This window comes from Anastrepha obliqua, chromosome 2, assembly GCF_027943255.1.
Source record: "Anastrepha obliqua isolate idAnaObli1 chromosome 2, idAnaObli1_1.0, whole genome shotgun sequence".
Classification (NCBI taxonomy): domain Eukaryota; kingdom Metazoa; phylum Arthropoda; class Insecta; order Diptera; family Tephritidae; genus Anastrepha; species Anastrepha obliqua.
In genome coordinates this window covers 132,642,335-132,663,580 of record NC_072893.1, presented here as the reverse complement: position 1 = coordinate 132,663,580, position 21,246 = coordinate 132,642,335, and the positions used below count along the sequence as shown (strand labels likewise).

At 38.4% G+C, this 21,246-nt stretch overlaps 1 protein-coding gene across 5 annotated transcripts in view; it reads right to left on the bottom strand.

Annotated features, from left to right (window-relative positions):
• The window catches only part of LOC129237432 (potassium voltage-gated channel protein eag), a 159,525-nt gene extending 143,460 nt beyond the window's left edge, over positions 1 to 16,065 (bottom strand). For all 5 annotated transcript variants that reach the window (XM_054872179.1, XM_054872182.1, XM_054872181.1 and 2 more), the window contains exon 1: positions 15,753 to 16,065. The gene's annotated coding sequence lies outside the window, so the exon portion shown is untranslated. The remainder of the gene's footprint in view (positions 1 to 15,752) is intronic.
• Between the last annotated feature and the right edge of the window lie 5,181 nt (positions 16,066 to 21,246).

Genomic DNA, 21,246 nt, shown 5'->3' with positions numbered 1-21,246 from the left:
AAGTCGAGCCTTCACTTTCCGAACCATTTCTGGATTTTTTAGTCCACCTCCATAGCGTTTTTCAATGCTACCAGTATCATTGTAACGTTTTATAGTGCGATACACAAACATTTCATTCACTTTGAGGTGACTGAGCTCGCGAACAATGGCTGGTTGTGATTTTCCAGCCAAATATAACGCAATCACACTAATACGTTTGAATTCCATCACAGAAAAAAAATCAACAAAACTGAGACGCAAATGCTTTTGATGGCTTATAAACAATATATTGAACTGTCATTAGAATGATTTTGACGTTGATGTCATGAGCTGTTTTAAAGATACAAGCAGATTCTTCATATCGTTCACCCTGTAATTCTCTTTTCGAAAATTGAAATTTTTGTATACACAAAATTCAAGATAAAGAAAAACTTATTCATTTATTGGTGCAATTTTGTGTTTTTTTTTTAGAAATTTATTTATTAAAAGTCCAGAAATTTTAGTTTCTTGTGCTTACTTATGCATGTGTGGTGAAAAAAAATGTATCTATGATTTCCTTTTGAATCGCACTTTTTTATTTAATAATTTGTTTTTTTATCAGAATTTCGAATTTTCTTAATTTTTGGTTTTCACGTGCTCAATTATGTGACTTTCCTGGTTTTATGTCTAGTAAATATGGGCAAAACTCATCTCCAAATTTGAGTTAGGTTGAGTTTTATATATGTACTAGCAAACCCGGCCCCCTTCGCTGGGCACACTAAAATAGAATAGATATGGTTTAGAACAGAAAATATATGATTTTCATATTATTTATTTCTTTATTCAAGCGCTTTGGCATAAACAATATTTTTTGTTTTTCTATTTGTTTTTGAGTAAATATAAAATATAAATTGAAAATCAGGAAAAAAGAAGTTTGTTTTTAAATTTCAAATCAACGCATATGAATAACTAAGAAACAATCGTCTTTTTTCCTGATCACCCATGAATTTTTCGTTTCAATTTATATGTTTTATTAAGCATTGGATCTTTTTTAACCACTATCCATTTATATTTAAAAAAAAAAAAAACGAAAAAAAATTTTTTTTCCACGAATACATAATTTCATTCGGATTTCACATTAAATTCTCAAATTTCGTAAGAAATTATTCACTGTTCCAAAATCCACTCCAAAAAAATTCACAAACAATTTTTACATGTTGCACTTACGTTTTTTCCTTATTAAAGTGGTGCACAAGTCGACATATATGTGCTTTCAAGTCATTTGCTAAATTCACGCAACAATGCAGTGTTTTGTTCTCAACTAACAGTAACAAGCAATAGCAGCTAGAGAGAAAACCAAATCATGCTTTTGTATGACTTGTTTCTCTCTCAGCATTATCACAACACACATATTTCGGCAAGATAGCAAGAAAAGCAATGACACTGAAAGGCAATGAAAAACAATTCAATTCAAACAAGTGAATTGTGTCAAATGTGGATTATTTTCTTACATGAATTCCTGATATTTTAAAATCAAATAGGCAGTTAATGTTTGGTATGATGGTTTTGTAGAATAAAAATTAAACTCTGATTAATATTTGAATGTAACTTACACTTTGCCTGCAAATATTCTTCTGCGCACTTTATTGGATTTTAAGTTTACTAAAAGCTGTCTTATTTCATAACTTCAATAGCTTTAAAAATTATTCATCGAAAGTTTACCGTTATTTATTAATACTCTCCCCTTAATACGCAAAAGTGCGCGGGGAACGAAGAAATGTGTATGTTTGCAATTTTCATACATCTCGAAGGTGTGCTAATACACACTACGTACATACATACATATGACACCAATTCACACATTGTACTTGATGTCTTTCGGCAAAGCTTGTATGAGAATGTTTTTCTACCATTGCCATGCAAGCATATAAGCAGCGTCGTGCAATTCGTGCACTGTCGATAGAGCCGAAGTAGTATTGCTTGTTGAAGACAATTTTTCTTCGTTGCTGTTCAAGTTGTGTGCCTACATTGCTTTTTGTCTTCACAAACAGTGTCACATGCAATGTGTGACTTGTTGCTTTGTAATAAGCAAGTCATTTGTGCACCACTTTATTCCTTATGGCATCCAAATCAGAAAGAAATATTGACACATTGTAACTCACACTGTCAATTTGACAGTTCAGTTCCGCCCCAAGCGTTATAAAAGGAAACAACATTATGGCTGGTTCAAAAGAACGCTGTACCCGTTGTCAGTGTTCCGAATTACAACCAAACTTTACGAAACCCATTTTCAATACTTACTTAACAATGTGTGTAAGTTTGGTTTAATTCGGTGCAAAGACACGGCGGGTCCACGTTTTGGCATATATTTCGAGACCCTAGTCATCAATAGGTATGAAAATTACGCCGTATTAAAGCACTTATCAACAGCTTTCATTTGATACCCATATTGTACATACACAACCAAAGGTTACCCGGGTCCACATTTTGATCTATATCTCGAGACCTTATCTACCAATAGGTATTCAAACTATACGGAAATCATCTTCAATACCTACTAACAATGTGTGTAAGTTTGGTTTAATTCGGTTCAAAGACACGGCGTTTCCACGTTTTGGCATATATTTCGAGACCCTAGTCATCAATAGGTATGAAAATTACCCCGTATTAAAGCACTTATCAACAGCTTTCATTTGATATCCATATTGTACAAACACATTCTAGGGTCCACGTTTTGGTCTCTATCTCGAGACCCTAGTCACGGAGCGGATGGAAATACTCTGAACTAAAGCATTCACCAACAGCTTCCATTTGATACCCATATTGTACATACACATCCGAAGGTTACCCGGGTCCACGTTTTGACCTATATCTCGAGACCCTAGTCACGGAGCGGCATGAAAAATACTCTGTACTAAAGCACTTATCAACAGCTTCCATTGATACCCATATTGTACATACACATCCGAAGGTTACCCGGGTCCACGTTTTGACCTATATCTCGCGACCCTATCTACCAATAGGTATCCAAACTATACGGAAACCATCTTCAATACCTCCTTAACAATGTGTGTAAGTTTGGTTTAATTCGGTGCAAAGACACGGCGGGTCCACGTTTTGGCATATATTTCGAGACCCTAGTCATCAATAGGTATGAAAATTACCCCGTATTAAAGCACTTATCAGCAGCTTTCATTTGATACCCATATTGTACATACACAACCAAAGGTTACCCGGGTCCACGTTTTGACCTATATCTCGAGACCCCAGTCAGCGAGCGGCATGAAAAAACTCTGTACTAAAGCATTCACCAACAGCTTCAATTTGATATCCATATTGTACAAACACATTCTAGGGTCCACGTTTTGGTCTCTATCTCGAGACCCTAGTCATGGAGTGGCATGAAAAATACTCTGGACTAAAGCATTCACCAACAGCTTTCATTTGATACCCATATTGTACATACACATCCAAAGGTTACCCGGGTCCACGTTTTGACCTATATCTCGAGCCCTATTTCCAAAATAAAATATAATCCATGTTATTCATGGATGATGTAGCTTTCGAATGGTGAAAGAATTTTTAAAATCGGTCCAATAGTTTTTGAGCCTATTCATTACAACCAAACAAACAAAGTTTTCCTCTTTATAATATTAGTATAGATATTAGATCCGGAACGCCTTATTTGTTTTGGGTTTTTTAATTCGGAAAAAAGTTTTTTTTTCAATTTTTTGCTGGATGTTTCAGAAATAGAAAGTTTTTTGGAACAAACTTTTTGCTAATCAGAAACAAAAGTGATGAATGCAGCACGCATATTTCAGTCACCAACACAACGGCAAGTGGCATATACAAATGTATGTAGGTATATAATAAGTATCCCTTGTCCTGCACACAGCTTGAATGACATGAAAAATGTGTTTTATTTTTTGTTTTCTAGGTGCATTCATTTGCAGCATACCAGCATATCTGTCATGCCATAAATTGTCAATTTATTGACACGATTGCAACTAGCAGACATGCATGACAACGGGCAGCTTTGTGTTTGTGTATGTAGGCAGCTGTATTTCCGCATGCTCTCATATCCTCTTCACGCTGAACTCAATTCAAGTGAACTCCTATCACCTTTGCTTCACATCAACTATTCTTTTTATGATTTTACATTAATGGCTTCACGTATGCCAGCTTTTTTGCACACCTACAATACACACATACAGCTCTGTCCATATAAACAGAAGCATTTCCGTTCATACACGGATATTGTCGACACCATTAGCCTGTCATTTCGGAGAGTAATATTGCGCCGCAAAGTATGCTAAAACACATCGCATCTGCTTTTTTCCGGCACTTTTCATGCGTAAATACATTTGAATTAACACACAACTCCACACATCGGATGGGCCCCTCTTCGGAAGTATCGAATTTCGTTAAAAAGAAATAATTTAAAATGCATTGGACAAGTCGTTTCGTATTTTGTCATGGTCACAATGTGTGACACAATGCCCGAAATAATGTTGTTTTTCAGGACCCCCATTTACATTTTATTCTTCCTCTTCGGTTTCTCTTGCTTTTTTTGTATTTGTTGCTACAATTTTTAGCTTAACAAAAGTGAAATGCCCTCTCACATTCAACATTTTTGATCAATTCTGGCGTGGATATAACTGTATTTATTTACTTATGCAGCAGCGACCATTTGCTGTTGGCGCAAAGTTACCAAATGGACGTAAATAAATAAAATAAAATAATAGAAAATGTAAGCGAAAGGAAAATTTGCATATGCCTTCGAGAAACATCAGCAGACTTCTGAAAGTGAACTTAGAGTGAAAAGAAAGTACGCCCTTAAGACACTCATTCCGCTGGCTGAATAAACTATCACTTTTGAGCTCGTAAATCTGATGACGTGGTTATATCCATTAATTTGACTGAAAACAACTACAAGCACCAGAATTTAACCCAGATACGTTAGTTATCAACATAGAGATTTCATTAGGAACCCGGCGCTGAATACGGCTAAAGCTAGCTGAATGGAACCGAAACGGTTTCAAATGAACCAATTGAGCCGTCATCGTGAATATGTAGCCACATAATTAGCCTCAATCGTAAATAATTACAATTAAATCTGTAAGAAGAACTCAGTTTCCCTTCACTTCCAATTCTCTGTCATCTGGTAACACTTGTTTTCTTATCACGTATTTCCATAATGCTTTCTTGTCCTGCTTCCAGTTGATACATAAATGCAAACTATACCAACATCACAAAAACAATAAATAAAACCAGGGCATCAGTGCAGCAAAATTTATAGTTTTTGTTGTTGAATGCATATAAATTATTTATTTCGAAAAGACGCTCAGCGCATGCACTTTGCTTTGGGATTTAACTGAAAAATTTGGCTCCTTCCTAATTCAAAGAATTAAAATAGTAGAATATGAATTGAAAATGTCGGCCACTAATGCCTTTGGAGCCTCGAGACATTAGATGTATGTGGAGGGAAGCAAAAAAGTTGGCAAATGAACACATATACCGTTATTTTGGAGATTTTATGCTTTTTTGCTGTAATAATTTTCCAATAACTTTTTGAGAGCTCGGAATGAGTTTTGGAATATTCAATATAATTCAGCAATAAAGGCATTGAATTGGTGTCGATTTCATTTGCAGCCGTGTGCCTATGTACCTAATGCAAATTACAGAGCACCTAACACCAATTCTATACGAAGGCGCTGACAATACGACTGTATTTTAATTATTCCGAAATATAAGTTTTTAGGTATGCCTCTCGTTGCCTGAGAGCTCAGTATGAATGATTTCTTTTTGAGTAATCAGGCACGAAATCGCAACATTTTCCTACCTGTTGGCAGATAAACAAATGAATCATCGAGGTTCTAAGAAACTTCGTTTATTTAGGAACCAGCAATAACACCGATAACTATTTTAGCCTTGAAATCCAACGTATAAGCTTTTCTGCCAATAAGTGCTACTTTAGACTAAGTAGGCAATCAAGTGGTAAAGTCCTCTCGCGACGAACTAAACTAACACCTTTTAAGGCTCTTATCATTCCCGTCATATAGTATGGCACAGAAGCTAAGACGATGAAAATATCTGATGACGCGTCCCTTAGAGTGCTTGAAAGAAAGATTCTGCGGGGGATTTTTGGACTTTTTCACGTTCGCGACGACAAGTATCGTAGGCGATGGAACAATGAGCTGTATGAGCTTTACGATGACATAGACATAGCGCAGCAAATAAAGATACAGTGGCTTCGTTGGCTGAAGGTATTCGGTAGCAGAGGCAGAGGAAATCTTTATCTGAGTTGGAAAGGTCAGGTAGAAAATGACTTGGCGAGAAATAGTTGAATGAAATGACGTTGTGAGTTCACATTACAGTCAGACTTTTACAAATACAATTCCCTGACAATTGAAAACCGATCTAAAATTCTCATCAGACTTATGAAGAGAGAATTGTTGAACCTAAAAAAGGTTATGTGGTCGTCTGTGAGCTCTGCTAGGTATCGCATATAACCAAAACTATGTGTGGGAGGTAGTTTGTCTCTAAGTAGTCTCCCAGGCAATGCTGCTCACCCTAACTGAGGTTCATAATGACGCATTTCTGAGCCTCATTGTTTAATAAATAAATAGTTACTAGTTAAAGGATAAATACTCAATACTGCTGCACTCTAAATTAGCAAAACAATTCGGTTTAGAGGAATTTTGAGATATGACAGTGTCATATTGTGAGACTAGCTACGCTAACAGAACAACAAAAAATAAACACTGGCAAGGAAATTTATAACGATTAGTCATTTTTGCTGCTGTTGATTGGCCTTAATCGCAAACACCGAAATATGTATTCGTACAGCGCTATGAAAGGCTGGTAAAAAAAAGCATACTTTTAGGCTTTGAATTTTCTACTGTCAAGCGATGAAATCGAAAATGGGTAGAGAAAGCGAAACCTATGAAAAATAATGCTAATAAATCCCAATTAAATGCAATTAAAATGTAATGAAATATTTCAGCGCGAACCAACCACAGGGCGGAGAAGCGCTGGAAGTCAAGGTGGCTTAGGAAGAACAGAAGAGCGAAGCCAAAAAGTGACGCGTAATCCGCTTAGCTGGTGCGGAGAAAAGAAAGAAACGCGTGAGGTGCAAGCGGAAGGAAGACTCGAGTGGCAAGTAAATGTTGCATGAAGTGTTAATGGGTACAGAAAAGGTTTGGGGACTGGAAGGAAAAAGAAGAAAAGCTATGTAAAACTAATAAAAATTGGGAAAGTGAGGCAGAAGTCGGAAAATGGTAGAAGGAAGCCGAAATGTGATAGAGGAATGGTGGAATGGAGGCAGTCTAAAAATGGTGGGTGCAACAAAATTAACTTAAATGGATTTTCAATGTAAATACAGTTGTTAGCAGTCATGGAAGGGACAGCGATTAACCTTAGTGGGGGAAGAAGGGAAGGCGAAACAAGCAACAACTATAAAAATGGTTACAAGTGAAGAAAGAAGAGGAAGAACCAGTTCAGTGAGGGCCATGAATGCCGCACGAAACACGCCAAGACTTAATTAACAAAAGCCGCAGCAAAAGTGAACGATAAAAAAGGGAAAGTTAAAATGAAGTACAAAGAAAGAATATCAACTCGCAAGTAGTTAAAAAAAAATATGTGGAAGCGCATACGAGAGCTGAGTGGCAGAGAAGGAAGTGGCGCAGAGATCGCGACGCGTATTTACCAGTTTTTCGGGGCCCACAAACATACACTGACACACGCGCCTATACGACTAGAACACCAAGCACGTGGTAATTAGCCGCTTGTGTTTGTTTTTGGTGCCTTTTTTGTGTGCGGTCATGTTGCAAGCAGCTTACACATCCAGTTAGGTGCTTTATGGGTGTGTGGCACTGCCTCGACTTGCTGATGCCCCTCAAAGGCAAGCAAAGCAAAGGTTAATGTCAACTTATGTCAGAGATGAAAGAGCGCTAAAGAGACGCAAATGTGTAAGCAGCAGCTAAAGGCAAAGGCCACCACCAAACGGCAGGAAGTGGCAATGAAACTTGGTAATTGCAAATATTTGCATACAAATGCGCTGCAACAGCAACAACAAAACCAACAACAGCTGGGGCCGAGAATTGCAAAAGTGCAAAAAGAACACTGAGGTGAAAGAAGACAGCAGCGTTGCAGCTGCTAATGCAGCGACCATCAATCAGTGGCAAGGCGTTTGCAGCTACCACGACATGGGCATTGTGCAACAACACTGTTTTTTTAACGAGCATCAGAAAACTCAACTTGACTGCTGACATTGGAGGCCATTTGGCGCCGCGCACTCAGTTGCATGTAACAAAATTTGCGGTAAGGTGCAGCTTTAGTGGCAGGCAACAGCGTGCCGCTCGAGTGCGGCATTGGGACGCGTCTGCAGCAACTACACGACCGTTGTTACAGCAGCAGTGCAGTTTATGTTCCTTTGTTTTGGATTTTTTTACTATTATTGATCTGGTTTCGTGCGTATTATATGGTGTTGCATGCCCCCAGCACTGGCGACATTCAATTTCAGCTCTTTTTTCGAAAATAGGAGCCACTAGCGGCCCATAGACACAGATATAGCAAACGTTTTAGACATTTGTTGTTGTTTGTTGGCAATTTCCTTATAAAACTTTCGTTACCTGACTCACGCGGAAAATATAAAGTGGCTTTCTTTCTTTTTTCTGATGTCGGTCAACTGGCTGAAACGATTGGCAATGCGCCAAATGTCTCAAAAGGCAACACTGCAATATGTGTCACACAAAATAAACACACACGACAGGGAGTGAACTGTGAAAAGCGTGAAAAAAGTAAAAATAACAGGAAGTTAAAATAACCAAAAACAGTGAAAGTAGCTTTTGTTGGAAAAGTGGTACTTTTTTTGTGAAAGTGAGTTTCTTGCTACTTAACTTTCGCTTTTAGTTCATAAAAGAGAGAAATATGTCTACAAGACACTTATGAGAGTCAGTTCTCAATACTGGCCGTGCTCGGTGTTGAAGCGCCACACCGAATTAGAAACTTAGGCATCGATGACTCAAATAAAACGAGAGAGTTTGGATCAAGTAAAACGTTTTCAAAGTTTGTTAGGCATCATTTTCACGATGAAATAACACAGCTGCAAATATTCGAGTATTCGCCGGGCCTATTTGATTAGCCCATTTTTGACTAATTTTTCCAATAAATCTGATCGTATGGCGTCAATGGTGGCTTGAATATTGGCTTCCAATGCTTCAGGAGTTGTTGGTTTGTCGCCATAAGCCAATGACTTAACAATAGTGCCATAAAAAATTACCCAGAGGTGTTAAATTTCACGAACGAAAAGGTCAGGGGACATGACCTCTACTGGAAGGAAAGTCGTCACCAAATTGTTTCTTGCAATTGTGTGGTAAGTTGCGCAGTCTTGTTGGAACCAAATGTCGTCGATGTTTGGCTGATTAGTTTTTGGAAACAAAAATTCAGTCAGCATGCCTCTATGAGGCTCGCCATTCACAGTAACGACAGTTTCTTCCTCATTTCGAAGTCGAGCTGCCACCTAACCGCTTAACCTCTTGATCGCTACAACGAAATGGATATAAAAGGACTTTCTTAATAATTATATTTTTCGTAACAAATTTTTAATTTTTTTTTTTCTGAAAATTTTGAATTTTTTTTTTTCTGAAAATTTCATATACCAAAAAATAGGCTATACTCCTACAGCTACTGACTGTATAATTGAAAGAAATTTTATTCTATGACCGCCAAGTAAAAATTAGAGATATTTTTGCTCAATTTGACCCTTTAAAGGAAATCGGTTTCGTCGAAGTCAGCTACGCAGCCACTATTTTATTTTCTATTTCAAAACTTGATTTATTTGTTTCGCAAAAAAAAATTCCAAAATACGCTTAATTCTTTCGAGGCACAATGACAAAACCTCTTAATCTCTACAGCAACACAACCAAAAGGAAATAAGTGCTTTAGATATTCATTTCCAAACAAAAAGAAATTAATTTGGAAAATGTGTCCCTTATCTATCAGCAAAGCAACAACACTACACTCTGCCTTAACCAATCGAAAAAAAAACACTCTTCACATAGCTACTGAAGGATTCATTTGAATGGCAGCAGAGAACATTTTAAACACAAATTGCTTAGAAAAACAACCTTTCATCTGAGGATAGTCAACATATCCAAGTGGAAGTTGCCCTTTCCATGCCGCAGCCGACCATATTTGCTGTTACTTGAACCACAAAGTGAATAATACAAAAGTTCACATGTTGACTGTAATGCAATTTGCTTTTATTGCTGGGCAACTCTTTACCTGTCGTTAATATTATATTAAAACAAAAAACCAATATAGCATGCACACACACATACACGAGCGCACCAAAATCCCACATGAAAGAACCAGCGATCGGATACAGGAAGTTTTGGATAATATTGAGCCGGATATAGTAAAAACTATGCAGTGAGATTTGCGGAGGCCACACACACATCTATACAAAACATTTCTAAGGATAAAAGGTACGTAGATAAACACATAAGCCACTTCAAAGGATGAGGAGGGTACAAATTCACATTTGCAGAACCCAACAAGTTTCATTGGCATATCCAGGCAACCACAATAAGGAAAAGCGTCTTTTTGCCATTTCAAGGAGATTAACTGAAGCGCTTGGCTTCATTACATACGAACGCAGGATGCTCACATAAAAGGATACAAGAAAAGAACATAAAAATAGAAAAATAATCAGAGGCATATCTGTGCATAAGAATGACTGTGAAAAATTGAAAGTACGTTGCAAAATAATGATTCGCGCTGGTGGTGGCAGTAAACGCAACGCAGTAACTACAATGAAAACTTCGATACCCTCAACGGCAGCTGAGGCAGCAAAGGCAATCGGCAAGTGTGCTCGACTTTAGTGACTGAAGTGGTAAAACCAACTGAAATATTCAACAGCAGCTGTAGTCAGGAGCCAGCAGCCACTTCCGCTTTGCTCTTACTGGCACACACACACACGTCTGTACCACACAATACAACAACATTTGCGTTTCAGGTGTAATTCCATAAGAAGTACAGCCAGAAGGATTAAGTTGTAGAAGTGTATTGAAAAATGCTGCTGCTTCCACCTGGAGCCGGAGCAACTCGTCAACCCGGCTGTGGCTTTTGTGGCATTGCGGTACTTTCAGCAGTAGGCAGCCATACTCCATGGCTCGGTGTGTAGACAGATGCGCTTCGTTGCATTGCCATTGACAGTTGAACAAGCAACCTTTCGCACACAAAAATGTCGACTCCACTCACGTACACACACATACAGCCGCTACTCGCACGGAACAAGCTACAAATGCTGCCCGTACAGCTGTTGGTGCTGCTGATTGCGTGTGCCACACTGAACGTATTACAGCATATTGTGCCAAGTTGTTTAATATGCATATACTTGTTTAAATATATTACAATATCATAAGTAATATATGTAGCTGCATAAAACAGACCCATTACCAGGTGAGCGGATGTGTGTGTGTGTGTGTGAGTTACATTACTTCTGCAGATTTTGTGCGCTTACTCGGTACTGCTGTTGCGAATATCCTTTTGAATTTTTAATATTTCAATCGTTGGCAAATTGCTGACCAGGGAAAGCATCCTTTGATACGTGAACTCAATTCTCTTAATTTGGTTTGGATGAGCGTAAAGCTTGGAAGAAAAACCTAGCCGTAAGCGTGTAAAGCTCTACAGCATACTTGGAGTTTCAAAGGCTGTTTCAATAGGGGCGTGACGTAAGCTTTTGCAGTGTGCAGTCGGAGACATTTCGGCGCTTCAAATTATCAAGGGACTTCACTTCTTCAGTTAATTTATTTTTCTAAAGGCGACTAGAGAAGGTTGGTCCATGCTTGAAACCTAATCCGTATATTAAACATTAATTTACGACATGTTTCTGGGACGACATGGAATTCATAAGATACTGGACGGCCAGCTCAAGAGGGTGGCAGACAAAACAATTCATTCTTCCTTTTAAAAGAACGTCAAGTAGGCTCCTAAGCGTAGAGAGAGAGTTTTTTTTGCTTTTGGTAAGAAGGTTAAAATCAAAATGTCAGAATGTCAGGTACCTCATTCCAGTGGTCAGTGGAGCATGCTCCCACTAACTCAATAACATTCCTCCTCCTTCACTTATTTCCACCTTGGAACCGCTTTAACATTTCTTCAACGTGGAGCCCCATTTATGTATATTGGCACAGCAGGTTCCACTCCTCTGAGCATATGGAGACTTTTCGCCTTCGATAGTATCCACTTCTCTCACTGCTTTCATAAGTGGTTCTGAAGGAAATGAAATAACAAATACTTACTGAATACAACACGGGGCAATGTAGCCTTCGTTATGACTTCAGGAAATAAGTACTAAGCATCTGCCAGTTTTGCGAGCTGGGCGATGAAACTCGAGCACACACTCTGCGAATATGTAGCCCTTGCATGACGAAGACTCACTAACCTAGGTGGGTTTGCTCTTAATAAGCCAACAGGAGACTCAAGTTCATAAGAAGCCTCCAATTATAGGCCCGAGCTCAAGCATAAAAGGCTGTACCACATCAGAGGATGTACCGTACACAATGGCCCATTAGAAACTAATTACGAAATGTGCTAATTAAGTTTCGGGAATTTTTAACAATAATTTACGCGCAATATCGACCTTCACATAAGTCCACCTCTAATTCTACAAAATGCTTCGAAACAACATCCGCAATCCTCCGGGGTTAACCTTCTATATGCCACCATAATTAATAGCCTTGAGAGGCCACTTCATCTTGGGCGAGCTTGAAGAAATACAATCGGCTCTTGGGACTTCCAAATCTTCTTATATAATGGAAAATGAGCTCAGCTATTTCAACAAGAAAAAACGAACTGTGCAGGCGATTCCTCAGTGACGATAGAGACCCAAGCTGAGAAATGCTCAAAAAGTGGAAAAAATGAGTACTGGCCGAAGGAAGAATGGAGTAGTAGCCTGCTATTTGCTACCTACAGATTAGCAAAGTATAAATTGAGGAGCTTTTACATGATTAATTGTAAATGAAAATAAAATTTTAAAATTGTCTGCTTTAGATATCGCAATGCTCGACAATCGCGATGCCTGTTCACATAACGCGGGATCTGAGGGATGCTTTAAAAACTACAGTAATCACTGGCATTGTCCACCGGCTCTATGCAGACGTGGATTGCAATAATTTTTTCCTTATTTTTGCAAAATCAAAAAAAGTTACGGACGAAAAGTTACTCACGACAGTGACATGAAAGCGGCCGTAGAAAACCACTTTGATGAGAATTCCAAAGAATATTTTTCCAGTGGCATAAAGCATAATACGAGGGCCTTTTGAAGAGCCCATGAGAAGTGAAAGAGATAGCACTACTGGTGCATATTGAGTTTATGTTTAGTTAGTAGCATCTCATGGTAGCATAAAGTTTCAACCGGAACGGCCCCATTCTTTGTGTTTGGCATTCGTATGAATGGAAAAAGGTGAGTGATTTTCCTTTTCCTTTAGGACAAAGCACCAGCTCCTGCGAGAGCAGTTGTGGTCGCAAGATTAATGGAAATAGAATTCCAACCCATTTCACATCGCCCTATTCAGAGATCATTTGTTTCCCAATTTGAAAAAATTAGTGGCAGAAACGAATGGATATTTTTCAGACCTGAATAAATCCTATTTTTCGGAAGGTACCAACCAACTAGATCAGCGTTGGATGAAGTGTATAAGGGTAAAGGAGACTATGTCGAAAAATTTAAACAGTTTACCCCAAACAATTAAGTAGGTTTCATTTTAATACAGACTTTTTAAACGACTCTCCTACTCAGGTTGTAAAAAAGCACTCCACCTGAAAAAATGGAAAAGTAAGAAATCTTCTCTATACTATAAAGGTGAATGTCTGTACGTTGTCCGCGCATCACTACGAAACGACAACACCAAATGACGAAAAAAATGTTATACATTCATATTTTCACCCAATGAAGGTTATAGGCATGTTTTTATGATGGAACTCCCTTCCCACAGCCTCCGCGCCACCACTCTCATTCGTCACTAATAATCGAATATTTGCTTAAATTTAATCTAAAAAATCTTAGTTTTTCCTATTTCCCACTATTTATAGCACACTCTAGACTTAAGCTGTTCAACTATGACCCAAATGCAAAGTTCAAAAACGGTTTGAGATAGAAAATTAATAAAAATAATTTTGCTTGATATTTTTCTGATTGGTTGTTTTGATTTTATTCAACGAGGCATAGCAACGGATGCCGAGTATTGTAATATTATGGTTGTTAATAAAAAATTATTTTCTATGAAATTATTGTTTGTAATTATTTTATATACATATGCTAAGTCCTTCAAAACTACTCCTACGCGAGCGGGGCCGCGGGTTAAAGCTAGTATACATATAAAACCATACTTTTCATCCACTAATTACCTCATGGCCTCAGACTTTAAGGTCCCAGATTTGACCTGTAAGCCCTTTGAATGCATATTAACTACAGTTAAAGAGATTATCAATCCGAAGTTTAAATACCCAGTGAATTAAAAAAATTGGTTGCCCCATAAAGTGCGCAACAATTCGTTGGCGTTATGTAAAACAAACTCATCGCTTGAGATATGGCCTTAACATTTTCCCCCAACTAATTCAACGCCCAAACACACCGCATACACTCACACATACAAATACAAAATCAAGCTGCTACTGCGAGTACTGCTTCTTGGCACACAATTTCTTGGCTGAAGCATACTTTAAGGCGCCATACGCGAAATTGTATCATTTCTTCTGGCGCTTTGTTGCTACATTCCATGTGAAAGTTAAACAAGAAAATTCATATTCTGGCATTCGTAAATCATAGAGCAGCACACGGCTTTCATTGTTGGCGCAAAACTTTCGCTAAACTCGCTTTCGCTTTGAGGAAACTATGTCACTTTCTGGCGTTTTCGTTTTTAATAACTGACACACAAAATAAACGAAAGGGAAATACCAAATGTCATTTATTTGCGTTCCTTCTAATGTTTAGCTTTGTGTGTGTGTTGCTTTAGGTGTATGTCATAATTCAAAACGAACAAGCAATGCGAACGCGCACGAAGCGGCGCACAGAAATCGCGCGAGTGCAGTCGCGGATAAGTCAGCATGCCAGAGCGCATGGACACGCATACACGCACACCCATGCTGCTGCATCCTGTTGAACGCTGTTGACTTGCAAGCGCACAGCTGTGGCTAAGCAGAGGAGGCGAAGGGGAAAACGAACGAGCGCACGAGTAGTTTGACCGACTGCCCAACCGAGCACCCGTCCAGGCGGCCCATTAGACACAGGGTCCAACGTCCTGGCAGTCAGCGAGTGAGACAGTAAAGCAGCACACAGAACAACCAGTCGGCCAGCCAGTCAGTCTGTCTGCCTTGGCGCTCTAATACATTAATTTGTGTGTGTGTGTGTGTGTGTGTGTGTGTGGCTGCATGTCTGCGTGTTCGTGCGTGCCGCATGGCTTTATTTGTGTTCGAATTCGTATTCTTTTGTGTTCGCGCCTGTGTTCGTGTGCGTGTATAAAGTTTTTTTCTTCTTTTTTCCTGTTTTTAGTTTTTTTGGCTCACTTCAGTGTTTCGAAAGTCCTTCTACTTCAGCGCTTTTGCTTTTCTGTAGACCTGCTGCTTCTACTCCGACTGTTACTTGCTCCTTGCAATTGTCGCGTCGCCGTCTTTGTAGTCGTGGTCGTCGTTGTTGCCGTTGTCGTCGTCGTGACTCGCTCGCCACTCGCCACACTCAATGTCATTACACAATAATTTCGCTTTTCTTTAAAAATTTCACTTTTCATCACCTTTGCCGTTGCGATTTTCGCAAATCTTTCCTTTCGTTGAATACACGTTTCCAATTTAATTTATTTTTTCCGTCACTTCTGGGGCTGGTCTACTTTTAGGCGTATTTGCGCAGACAACGCGAAATAAATTCACATTTTCACATTTTTTCCACAAAGTTTATGGGGCTTCATGAATTTAATTCTCTTTTTACATATTTCTTTTATCCTATAACTTTAGACATAAAGTGAACTTTTTTGTTGGTAATTTTTCAAAAACGTTTTTCCCCACACACACGCACACACATTGTCCGCGCCGTTGTAGCGACAACGTAGCACTTGGTTACGCACCTAAAAGTTGACTACGAAAATGACACAGAACTATTTTGAGAAGAACCTTTGAAGCGAGTGGTGGATTCTCAGGCACCGGTCAGGCGTGCTGAGAGAGCCACAAATGAGAGACCATGCATCGGTATGCTGCCTATTGAGAACGCGCTCAAAGGAAGTTTAGTGTGCGAAAGAGAGACAGCAAGCATTTGTTAAGCGAGCAATTGAAAGTTTTGAGGTGAATTGTGAACAGCTGTTGGGGGAAAGTATGTTGAAGTACAATTTTGTTTAATAGTTGAAGCAAACGTTAAATTAGCCGTGTTTTTCTAGGCGCCTATGTATCAGCGCTTACAACAAAAAAAGAATATCAACAATGGTCCATAATCCATGAGAGCATTTGGAATGACCGTTCAAAGAATATCCAATCAATATTTATTAACGTAAACTACGAATTGCAACACAACTTGCAAGCATCGATTCTATGCGCAACTATTTCATAAGCGCATATAAAATTGTGCGTTTATTGCCTCAGATTTTACAGATTTAAGCGCAGACGTATATGCGCTTAAGAACACGCAGCTACAAGGGTCGTTTGAAAAGGCCGTGCAAAAATAAAAACTACTAAATTGTTTGGGGTAAACCTTTTTTATTTTTCGACATAGTCTTTTTTTAGACTTATACACTTCTTCGAATGCTGTGCTAGTTTGTTGATTCCTTCCGAATATTAGGATTTTTCCAAGACTGAAAAATAGCCATTCGTTTCAGCCTCGATTGAATAAAATCTTGTTTCGTTTCTTATAGGAAATCTGGTGCACAGTTAAGTTTTGAAAATGAGAAAGTGGTGAACTGAAAAGATTCAAATTATAACGAAGAATAAAGCCTATCAGTCCCGCTGAGCTGTTTTCAATATATAAATTCTTTTCACAACTTTTTCAGAAGCGTTGCGTAATTCTCACCACATTCAGGACTAATTTTTGAACGCAAGTTTAACTGTGGTAAATATTTGAACTTAGCTTAACCCTGTGAAAATAAGCGTTTAAACTTAGTTTAACTTCAAATTAAAGTTAAGTTTGCTCTGAAAAACTGGACCCCCGTTATGTTCATCTTTTACTCACCACAAATGTTATGCAAAGTTGTCATCTGGTGGCGATTAGCGCAAGTTTCAGCTATCAAAACGTTGCATAAACTTGCCATGCGCGCAAAAAGTTGCCAACTGAATAAAACTCTTGAACACAATTTCCGCGCCAACAAGTTGACAATCTCCACTGACAATTCTAAGCGTAAACAAAAATATGCTATGGCATAGCAGGCACATCAATCGGAGGGATGGGTCGAAAAAGCTCAACGTATCCAAAAATGTTCCCAAAAATTCTTCCCAAGGCGCGAAAATCAGTGGGTTAGCACTTGTTTACTATCACAGCTGCACCTCCGCTTCGTTTTATTGCTTCAGGGTCACACATCTCGGCTGCCTCGACCACTCACTCACACCCTTTAGCCAGAAAGTGGAGGGCTGTTTCACATTACATGCATAAACACATCCGTACAAATGGACACACATACACACTTTTGCTTCGCTGGGGCTTTCTGGTTTTTCCCGTTTGATTTTAATGGCTTTTCGTCTTTTGCGCCATTTAGTAGGCTTCATTGGCAAAGGTCTCGGTTGTGGACGCTGGTAATCCAAGCATTTGATGGCAGTGCAAAACTGTGTATGTTTGTAAATATATCGCAGGGTATAAAAAATGCGAAGTCTAAGAGTTGAAAAAATGCCACCTCAGGCAAATATTAACTAATAATCGAAATGACTATCATCAAAGTGCAGGCCACGATTTCAAACTAACAATGAAATTATTGAAAGTGTAAAATTAAATATAACAAAGTTCGAACCAGCTTTAAGATATCAAAACTGCCAGTAATTAATTGATTAATGGATAAGCTGCAGAAGTGTGAAGTGAAGCAATCAAAGTGACTTAAAATCGTTGCAGTCACATTCGTTAGATAACAGTTTTTAACTGCAGTGTTTTTCAACCATTTTTTGCATGAAGGATAGAATTAGTATTGTTGTTTTTGCTATTGTTGTTCTCCATATATTTTCCATGACTGCTGGGCTGACAGTCCTTGGCCGGACATAAATTCGGATCGTTCCGTTTATGTAGAACCGACTGCCGTGGGAACGGTGGAATTATAGTCACTAGTCTTTCTTGCTATTCATGACTGGTAAACCATTTTGCAGTTGCAAGGGAAAAACGATATTTTTAAGCAGTCATACGTTGCTCCTGCCCACAAAATATACTATTTAATTTACGAATTAAAAAATGAAAAGGCTCATAAAATTATACAGAGGGCGTACTGTGTTTTCAAACAACTTGGGAGTAAAAGTAAATAACTTTTGTTTTCAACAAAGTTTAATGGAGCTTCTCGAATCTTTTACACAACATTAACTTATTATATATCTATAAAATCATTCAATAAACTTCCCATTAGCTGCAATAAGCTCCTCGATTCGTGTCCGGAACCGATTACAGGCCCGCATCATATGCTTCTTATTCATATTGACAATAACGGTATTAATTGCAGCTTTCAGAGAAGAAATGGTGCTTTGAGAATGCTTATTAATTCCACGTTCGACTTCGCCCCATACGTAGTAATCCAGGTGATTAAGGTCTTGGGAGTTAGGCGGCCATAAGTTCGGTGTTGTGTGCCATCCAATGGCGGGAAGGCGCAGAGTCTTTCTGAAAGATGTATGTAACGACTCGATGGACAACTCGACGGATAAGACTCTCAGAAACATGAAACTCTCTCTCAAGGGCCCTCATTGATTTTGAGGGGTACTCGACAATGATCGTCAGCACTTGTTCAATAAATTCTGCAGATCGGACAGTGTCAGAACATTCCTTGTGTTTTTCGCGTTTTGCAACAGATTCTGCGTCACCGCCTGATGCTTCCAATTCACAGCGAACTTTAGGAAAGCCGTTGTGAATGAATGGGTTCACTTTAGAAAATTTGAGATTTCTAAATCGGTGCGATTTTCACATACAGCGACGATAGTTGCTTGTCTCTTCATTTCTTGAGTTAAGTTTTAGTCCCCCACAACGGACGCCTCGATGAATTCATACTAAACTGATGTTTCTCACCGAGTTTGTCAATGCATATTGAGCGGTCTATTTTTGACGTGATAACGTCTTATAATTCGATGTAGCCAGCTGCACGCACCAAAAATGCGTCGTTATCTTGCTCATGCGTCGTTACCATGCTTGAACTGCAAGCGATAGCGCGAAACGAACGACAAAGAGGCACAATCGGAGCCCGCGTTCGGCAACGTTCGACATCTGGCTCTCTCCTACTTGAGTGAGCATATACATATATGTATATGTGCATATGTATATAAATTCACATATTTGTATTTGCATATGGCTTCTTCCTGTGTGCATGGTAATGAACCATTTCTCTGTTGAGAAGAGGACGATGATAGGAAAAGTAGGAAATGAAAGAGGGTGTTTCGAGTGTAATGTGTCTTGAAAACGTCAAATCGATGATGTTGCCTCTTAGTGTTGTTGACTTATTAACGTCTGAGGCACAATCGAAATTGAACATATCTTTCATGAATTTGATAAATGTTTCGTAATTTTTCACGTTTGTGTAAATGTAACTTGATCAATTCCATTGCGATTCCATTTACCTCCTTCTCTATATCCATACAAAATATCTATCAAACAAATAAAATTAAAATTTTCCTTTGTAACGTTATCACGTTAAACTATCGTCAGTAAACTGACTTTACAGACAACCTCTTTTAATATTTATGACTTCTTATAACCACCTACCACACGCAGTTTCACTCTTCCTTCAGTTCTTTATTTTATTATTTTGCATTTTTTTTATCCAAACTCGCATTCTGCTGCCCACCTATTTCGATTTTTGCGCAGAACAATTGAATTTATTGCTAAGCCGATAAACAAAAATCGTATTACCTATACTATATCGTATTTTATTTTGCTCAAATCGAATTGAAGCTTATCGCTTAATGGCACTTTTTCGTGGGCGAACGCTTGGGCATGTCCTTTTTGAAAATTTTGCTGATCATTTTTTTGCAATTTATGTATAAGTGAATATCGCTCGCAAGTTATGATGTGATTAAAAAATCCCTGACCGTTCTGACAGGAGTACAGATACTCGTTCAAATTTTACCCATAGACTAAATGGTTCAAACGATGTATAGATATATAAAGGAGTTCGCTCAACACGACATAAATTGACATAAAATGACATGAATTCAAGGGCATTCGCATTCAGAGGAAACCTGAGAGAGTTATAGAAATTTAACTGAAAGAATTTAGCCCGGGCCACTTGGTACTAGTGAGGCTTTCGGCTCATCTGGCCGTTTTTGTGTTTTTTACTCATTATATGTCCCACTCCGCCAACGAAATATAAGATACGAAAGCTGGCGCAAACAATTTGACACAAACAGCTCTAATAGCAGTGATAGAGGGGTATACTCACAAAAGGTCGCATTTTATAGTACAAATCAAATCAAATATTTATGGTCGCACTAATTATGGTGCGCCCACAAACCCAATAACCGAAAACGTATAAATAAGACATTTCTTCCTAAAGTGAGTAGATTAGATTTATTTATTTAAATGAAAAAATTCTAATGATCTTAGGCTAGAGGATATGTCTCTTAATCAGACTTTAAAAAGATGTTACATTTTTCTAAGGTTTTTTAAAAATAGTTTGATGCTGCTCAGTGATGTTCACTAATCGCTTGTCTGCAGCATACCCTCAACGTTGGCTTTTTGGTTAATTCAGAAATACCGCTGTTTCACATTGTTCAAATTTTTGTTTGAGCCCTGGAATTAATGCATTTGTGTATCCAGTTCTTGCATATCCCATTCGTCATCTGAAAAAGCTATCGCTTTCCCGCTTTTTATTGTATAATAATATACTCCTATGTATGCAGAGAGGCTCTTTTTCAAATTTAGCTATTTCGTCGGTGAATTTTTTTTCTGATGCTTCACACGTGGCCAGGAATCCAGATTTCCGCTGCTGGTAAAAATATCGCTGGTCAATTGCTGTGCTAAGAAAGAGTAAAAAGGAGAAAAATTTAGAAATCCATTTGTCAGATAATGTATTAGCGATCATTAATCCCATAGATGCTGTTAAAAACTATACAGAGAATTGATGGATTAATATT